Genomic DNA, 8,623 nt, shown 5'->3' on the forward strand with positions numbered 1-8,623 from the left:
GTCAAAATGTTGCTTCTATAATGGCTCATGTAGAGTTTTGGTTGTTTTTGTTGCATCCTACAAAGTAATAACTATGAAATGCATTTAGATTCTCATTTGACTGGGATTATGTGAGTTTGAGCATGTTGTGAAGTACTATAGACCTTGTATACATCTTGGGATTCGACAATGATTGTAACTATTGAATTGTATAGACCATTACATTCGAAGTCAATAGCCTAATATATTTATTTCACAATTTCAACAAATGATTAGTTCACTACAAACTAAGAAAAAAAATGTGTACTCCCTCCGTTTTTATTTAAGTCCGCGTATTAGCATTGGTCAAAGTCAAGTTTTGTAAACTCTCAGAAAGCTTATAACAAAAAATATTAACATATACAATAACAAATAAATACCAATAGATTCATTATTGAATGTACTTCCACATCATACATATTTTTTATGGTAAATGTTTATATTTTTATAAAACTTGGTCAAACTTTAGGAAGTTTGACTTCGGTCAAACCTAATATGCAGAGTTTACTACTACTCCTCGCTAGTTGCTTAGCCGAATCACTCAACACGCCACACGAGGAGTCCAGTGTCACAAAATTTTGAGGTCGGTGGGAAAATCTCCCGCGACCCTGATTCGACCAGTGGGAAGTTACCATCATAGCCTTCGGAACAGGCCTACGGACGACGCTTGGTAGGGGGCTGTTTTTGTAACTTCAGGTTCACCCTACCCAGCCAGCCCCACCCCGGCACTCAGAGTAGTACACCTGAATACTCCCCATTTTCTATCCCCACCGCAAAATAGACTTCTCCACGGCACCGCAGCCTTCATGCTCCTCCCCTTTACATCGGCACACTCGTCCACCACGGCGCATCTGCCTCGTCGACGACCTCGTACGCCAAACTAGAGCCGGTCCACCGTCGTCGTCGTAGACGGAGCCTCTTCCCCGGCATCATCTTCCACGGTCTCGGATCTGCTTCCCGGAAGCTGACGCCAAGCGCAGAAGTACCACCGTCGTGGACAATGAATTGACTCCCGTTGCCGACCATGACTCACAGAGGCCGCCGCGACCATCGTTCTCCTCCTCGATTGGTAATGTGTGTATTGAATCACTTAGCAGTACATGTGCAGTTCCAATTTTGTTCATACCTACCCTTCAATTTTCCTGGGTGCTATTGTTCCCGTAAAAGTAATTGGTTATAGCCTCCATTGTCCAACAGAATATCAGCTTGTAATTATGCGTCGCTCTGGTATCGTGCTGTGCTTGGGTAGGTTTTTCATCTGCAACCAGCAGTGTGGCAAATGATGGAAAGGTTTTTAGAACTAGAAAGATGCCCATGCGTTGCACGCATCAAGATGCATTTGTATGAGTAGTTTATCTTGTGGGAGAAAAGGATGAACGAGGGAAGGCCTTATTTGCAAATCTGGAGAGGGGTATGGGTATCTTTTTGCAAAATTCCCATTTGTTTCCTTCCTATCTGTCTGATATAACTCGGACGACCTATATTGCAAGAAAAAAAGTATATAGAAAAAAAGTAGACAATAAAGGAAGTAGAGATAAATATTAAATATTAAATATAAAATAAATATAACCGTAGAGAAGAGAGTAGAGATAGCAGACACGTCGGGAAAGGATGCGCGCGCGCGGGAAAAAGCGGCCGGGCGTGCACTAGTTTTGGCGCGCGGCGTCCGACGCGCTTTATAAAATCCAATGCCCTCCCACCGCTCCGTGCCTTGCCACCGCTCTGTGCCTCGCCACCACTCTCTCCCCGCTCTTTTTCGCCTCGCCACCGCGTCGACGAGAAACTTGGGGATACCGCGGCGTTCGCGCGCGCCCCTCCGGCGGCTTCTCCGCCAAGATCCGGTTCCGCGGGATGCACCTCGGCCTCGGCAATTTCTACACCGCCAACAAGGCCGCCCGCGCGTACGACGCGGTGGTGTGGCGCCTCCTGTGACCTCATAGAACATTGAACTTCCCTAACGTGCCGACGCGGGAGCGGGCGCAGGAGCTCGCGCCTCTGCCGCGGCTTAGCACCAACGAGGATCGTCGTAACAACCGGAGGCGGGAGCACCATCTCGGCATCGCCGAGATGGACAAGGAAGCCATTGCGCTGTGGCACCAACACTTCCTGTAGGACATCATCAACGAGCGTGAGTTCTATGCGCAAAGGAGGGCGGAGAGGGATAAGAGGAGGGCGGAGCGAGCCGCCTATCGCGAGGACAAGCGTAGGCGAAAAGCGGACGCTTAATTCAACATGAGGCTAGGAGCAGCGTCGCCCTGGGAATCCAACGACGATCGGTATCTTCACGCCTACAGTCAGACGTCGGAGGAGGACATCACCGAGGAGGAGTCGTACGACGAGGAGTAGTTGAATTATCTTTTTTTATCTATCTATGCTGAGAACTATCCTCTACACTCTAATATCTACTTCTCGATCTCAGCATTGTAAATGCTTTTTGAAAGCGCCGCGCGTTGCGATTCTGTTGGAGATGCTCTAACATGGCAGATGAGTGCTTTAATGTTGCCCACAAGATGCGCGAGTATTACTAGTAGTATTTTTCTTGCCATGTTGAGATTTTAAAACCATGAGTGTGAACATGAAGAGGAACAATGAAGACCAAACACAGGATATTCGGGACATCTTCAAGGAGCGTGGCAAGTTAAAGAGGAGCTGCACCGAACCTGTAAAACGAGCTTTGGTAAGTAACACCCTTTCAATTACTTTCGTTTAGCCTCGTGTTCTTCGATGTGTATATGTTGTAGTTTCTGTTTCTCTTAAGCGTGGTGTTCTTCGATGTGTAATAAGAAGAGTCTTAATCGTCCTAATGCTTTCGTTTTTAACTTGATGTAGGAAGTGGGTGTTCTCACCTTGTAGTCTGTTTTTATATTTCTTTTCCTTTTGAATTCACTTCTCCGAGTTCTGTTTATCTGGCTTCTACTAAGTGGATCTAGGTTTCTCTGAGTATTAATCTAAAAAAGTAGTAACTTCATGTCAGGATGCAGTTCCTGCGAGGAGGGAAGTATGGTCAACCTCGAGATCATGTTTCCAAAATGAGGCTGGATTACACACAAGGTGCCAGTTCCCTAATGATGCTGGATTAGACACAAGGTGCAAATTCCCAGATGATGCTGGATTACACACAAGCCAGGTGGAGTCGTCAGTTGTTCGTGTCCTCGTGGCATTAGTAAAGGCTGAAAGAAAGCATGCAGCAGCCCTTGAGAATGTAGCTGAGTTCTTGAAGAAGCAAAAAGAGCAATCAGATGCTCTCTTCACCCAAGCCAAAGAAGAGATGGAAGAAGCCAGAAATAAGCTAGCAAAGGCAGAGCAGGCTAGGCGTCTCCTGCTATCTAAAACTGTTGTCAATACAAAAATTCCTTCATAATAGCTAGGTTCAAATGTTTATCCAGTCAGCATGCCTGTTGTGATGTCTGTGCATCTACTGTTGTGGCACAAAATGTTTTTTTGGGTCATGTAATAACAGCAATTACTTTCCAAACAATAACAGACGAAGCATTGGACATGGTATAGTTCACGCGCAAGCCCGACATTCCAAGTTCAACTTCCACATCAAACTCATGTTCACAGATATCTACACATTCATACATAATGTCCACAACCATGATTCACTTCAAAGCCAAAAAAATGTGAGGAGAGTTATAAATAAAGAAAAACCTCTACTAGTTCCTGCTACCAGTGCGAGCACAACAAGTCAAGACCATGCATAAATTAATTATATTTTAGTCATTTTTTGTGTTCTAAAATGCCTGCCGGCTCGCGTAAGGACGTGTTGCCGGCACACGCGCGGATTCAATGAAGGCAGGCGGGGCAGTCTTAAGCTGGTTGCACACGGCGATGAGGCGTTCTCAGCCGGGCCTGCAGCAAGTGCGGCCCTCTTGGCCGGCGCGCCGGTTTAATGCCTGCGTTATGAGAGGTCACATCCGTGTCAGAGCAATCACTCCCTCCAGTTCTTTTTTGTTTGGGTATAACAAAATCTCGTTTTCCATTCACGTTTTACAAGTAAAATTCATGGACAAACTTTGACCCAAAGTACGATGGGGACTAGTAAACCAGAATGGAGGTAGTAGTTTTTGTTAATTAAAGAAGGGTTTCCCCTTCCGATTACTAAAAACCAGCATCTAAATCTAAACCATAGTATTTACCCTAGAACTACCAGGTTCAACATCTCGTAACATAAACCCATACAACCATACGCCAAGGAGGTACGTAGTACTATGAATTCCATTTTCACTCCATACCAATCGTTCTAAAAACTACTTACTACTTATAACGTGCCATTTAAAATCGGAACTGTTAACCCCGCTAAAAAACGATATTTTAAACGTGGCTACTCGATCTGTGGCAACTGGCGAGCCACCGCGCTCCAAGTCGTTCACCTGTGGTCCCGACCATCAACTCCTACAAAGGTGCTCCACCACGTAACCCGGTACCCGCGAATGCAGCAATCGTGCACCTAGGGTTTTAGGGTTTATTTGTGAACGTCGCCTTTACGTAACACTCATGTGTGCGAGATAGCAAGAGGCCGACTGTGTGCGTGCACCTCTTCTCTTCGTATATGTACTCCACCATTTGTCTGGTGTCCAAAAAATTATAATAACTACTAGCAATGTGCCAATGCGTTGCCACACGATCAAAGTAGATTAATACATATTCACCGATTTGATAGAAAAAGAAGTCTAGTTTTGAAATACGTATATCACTAAAAATATGTTATGTTTCACTCAAAATATATTCCTTTGGCGGTTTTGATGAGATAAGGGAGGAATGTTGTTGGTTTCAAGATTCGAGAAGTGGTATATGTCTAATTTCTACTCTTACTAGCAAGATGCCCGTCCGTTGCACGGAACATCAAAATCTTGTGGGAGAAAAGGATGAACGAGGGAAGGCCTTATCTGCAAATGTGGTGAAGAGTGTGGGTAAATTGCCATATTTTCCTTCCTATCCGTCAGATATAAATCGGACGACCTACATTGCAGGATGGCAGGCCCACCATCATCACCAACTCTATTTTTTATCCCTACTCTTATAAAAAGCATTGTCGGTGATGATCGTGTGCATGCCATCCTACAATATAGGTTGTCCGATCTATATCTGACGGATACGAAGGAAACTATGGCAATTTTACAAAACATACCCACACCCCTCTCCACATTTGCAAATAAGGTCTTACCTCGTTCATCCTTTTCCCCCACAAGATAAACTACTCATACAAATGCATCTTGATGTTCCGTGCAATGCATTGGCATCTTGCTAGTTGTTGCAAAAAGCCCATGTGTGTGTGAGAGAGAGGGAGAGTGGAGGAGGACGGAGTGCATGTGTGACAAAGACACTAGTAGTGTGTGTGTGATAGGTATCATCTTAAAATGAGGCAATAGTGTGTGTGTGCACGATCGAGAGGGTGTGTCTCAAGAAGGGAAGAAAAAGCTACATAGATACAAGGAGCGGGAGAGAGACATGTATGCGATGGTGGGAGCATGAGTGTGCGGGTGCATAAACCTATCTAGAGGCTAGCTAGTCGATAAATGTTTGTGAGAGAAATACGAGTCGGGGTGCGAAAGTGAGAGTTTTGTGTGTGAGAGAGAGAGACAGTAGTCGGGAAGGGGAGTGGAAGCAGGAGTTGTGTGTGTGTGTGTGTGTGTGAGAGAGAGAGAGAGAGAGGAGACGGTAGTCGGGGTTGTCTGATCAGTGTCAGTCTGGGATGGAGACGAAAAGGAGACCGCAACAAATGTTGTGTCTACAGGAGAGAGAGAGAGAGAGAGAGAGAGAGAGAGTAATTTTAGTGGTATGAGTCATATGTAGAGACATATAGGGTGTGTGAGAGAATCCCATAGAGAGAAAGACAAAGTGAAAGACGAGTAGAGACTGTGTGTGTGGCGGTGAAAAAGAAAGCTTAGGTACCGAGTGATACCAGAGAATAGTAGAGACGTGAGAGATAATGAAAACCGTGTAATGTATAATGATAGGGAGAGTGTGACACTTCTCAAGGGAGACGTCGAGAGACCATGTTTGCGAGGATAGGAGAAACATGAAGTGAGCATGCGGGTGAGCTGGAGAAAAGAGAGTGATGGATACCTGAAGGAGCGTGCATGCAAGAGAGATGGGCATGAAAGGAGTGAACAAAAAAGGGATTCAAATATTTGAATTTGAGATGATGATACATGTAATCCATACTCGAACCAAAATTGATCTATCAAACATGCATACTCATATGAATTCACGCACATCTATGTTATTTAATATGTAGATATTACTGATCCATACATTTTAGTAGAACATAATTTGGTTAAATTTTTTCGAATTCAACCTTAAGATTTCGAGATCGTTGTATTTGTAAATCATATTATACATATAAAGGAGCAGAATTCTTTGTTGTGCTTTTGAAAGTATATGTAAAAAAATGATGTATATAGAATGTAATTCCAATTGAAAATGGATCCCGCCCAAAAAAAATAGTAGAATACAAACGGGATTCGAATTGAGTTGGCACAGTAAACGTGCACTGTGCAAAATTTGAACGAAGCGGGGAAAGTCGCAGTAACCGCCCGAAACCAAAATCTGCGAGATGGAAATCACTACTGCCTATCCCTGCCGCGCAAAGCCTATCTGCTGGATTTCTATAGGTTTCAATAGAGGTAGGTTTGTAATTTCACCCAAACGTGACGTAACCGCCTCTCACCCGGATTCATACACGGTGGGCGCCAAAACAAAGTGTGCCCTCGGCCGAAATCGACTCCCTCCCTGATTCATATTCATACACGGTGGGCGCCAAAAACAAACTCTCGTCGGCAAATATTCGGTGTATGCGAGATTACCGTCCTATCCCCAACCGACTAATGTTGTTGTGATGTAGTAGAAATTTGAAACGGGGGATAAGTTTGTAAATTTCCTCGCATTTGAGACAAGCGCGCCCTGAATACATGGTTCCCCCCTTCCTCTCTACCTCCCTTTTCCCCATTCGTACTCCGTGGGCGCCAAAACACCCTCTCCACCCCACCCTCCTCCGTCCGCCGCCGTCCGCCACCCCATCCACCGCCGTCCTCCTCCACCATGCCGGAGCTGATACCCTGACGCCGCCGTTCATTACAAGAGATCGACCTCTCTCATCCACGCCTTCGGACCGGGATCCTTGCAGCCCGTCCTCTCGCTTCATCCCCGTCGTCGTCCACCTTGCCGGTGCCGCTCCTACGAACATCTCATCCACCGCGCCCCGCCGCCACTGTCTACCCTCCTAGATCTGCTTCCACGCCGCCGACAGCCATCGCTACCGCAGCACCGTCAAATTCTCAGCAGATGCGTACACGGCGCCGCATCAGAGGTGGTCCTCTTTTGTATCTGCTCAACTTATTTATCGCAGCAAGAAAATAGATCGCCACTGCTTTACTCTGATTTCTTGTCTTGGTTGCGAAGTTGCCTTTGTCCGGTTTGCACCTTCAGATCCGCCATGGCACGCTCAACACTATACTCCCAATGCTTATGGTTTTCCCCTTTTATATTCCACACTAGTTAAATCACAGTAGACTAAATTTCAAAATTGGGTCAGTCGATTTTTCAGAGCTCGTCGGAGTTCGCCGATGCGATCCAAGGGGCTCGGGTGGTTGTGGGGCCTCGCCAAACAAAGAAAACTCGACGCTAGTGGGGGTGGGGGTGGCAGAGGAACACAGGCGGTGGGGGCCAATGGTCCGGCCGGCGGCCCGTGCAATGTTCTGTATGGGAAGAATCAGAGACAAGGAAGAAGAAGGGTTAGGAGACATAGGATCTTCATCCAACCACCTGAAATGGTCGAGAGACAGCTGGGAGTTGCATTCTTAATGCGCTCTGGTTCATCATGTGTGGGCACTGCGCAACCAACATTTTATTATCCAAAATCTGATTGCTCTTCTTTACCATGTTGCTCTTCCGTTCTTCTTTAATATGTACTCTCTCTGTTCCTAAATACAAGTCTTTGTATAGATTCCACCATGGACTACATATGGAGCAAAATGAGTGAATCTACACTCTAAAATGTATCTGGATACATCTGTATGTGATCCATAGTGGAAATCTCTACCAAGACTTATATTTTGGAACGGAGGGAGTATGCTAGTAGTATAGTATGTTCCTTGTACTGAAGATGAGCAGGGACATTTGCAGTGTAGATGTCTATACGGTCGGTTGTGATGGACACTTTGAGCCTCTTTGATTCGTAGGATCTTGTAAACATAGGAATAGGATTTGTAGTGGCCTGCCCACTTGAATCCTATAAGAATAGCAAGGAAATGCGTGGAGTTGTGTCGCCTTTGAGAGTTATACTGATATTAACAGTACCGCACCTTCACTTGAACAGAGCTGGTATCCGAAGCCTTTCTAGCCGTACCGGCAATACTAGCACATATATTCTAGCAAGTTCCACTTTGTTGATTTTACTCTGATGCTTAAGGTTTTCCCGTTATATCTACACTATGATCTGTGTAGCTGCTTTGTGTCGCACTAGCAGCAGTCCACTCTTGAAGCTAAACACTACAATGACTTACAAAATTGGCACCAAGGCATTGAGTGCCATTCTGGATGCAATGAAACTCATACGCTCCCCACCTGTTGACTCTTTTTCAGAATATGATCCTAATGACTA

This window comes from Triticum dicoccoides, chromosome 1B, assembly GCF_002162155.2.
Source record: "Triticum dicoccoides isolate Atlit2015 ecotype Zavitan chromosome 1B, WEW_v2.0, whole genome shotgun sequence".
Classification (NCBI taxonomy): domain Eukaryota; kingdom Viridiplantae; phylum Streptophyta; class Magnoliopsida; order Poales; family Poaceae; genus Triticum; species Triticum dicoccoides.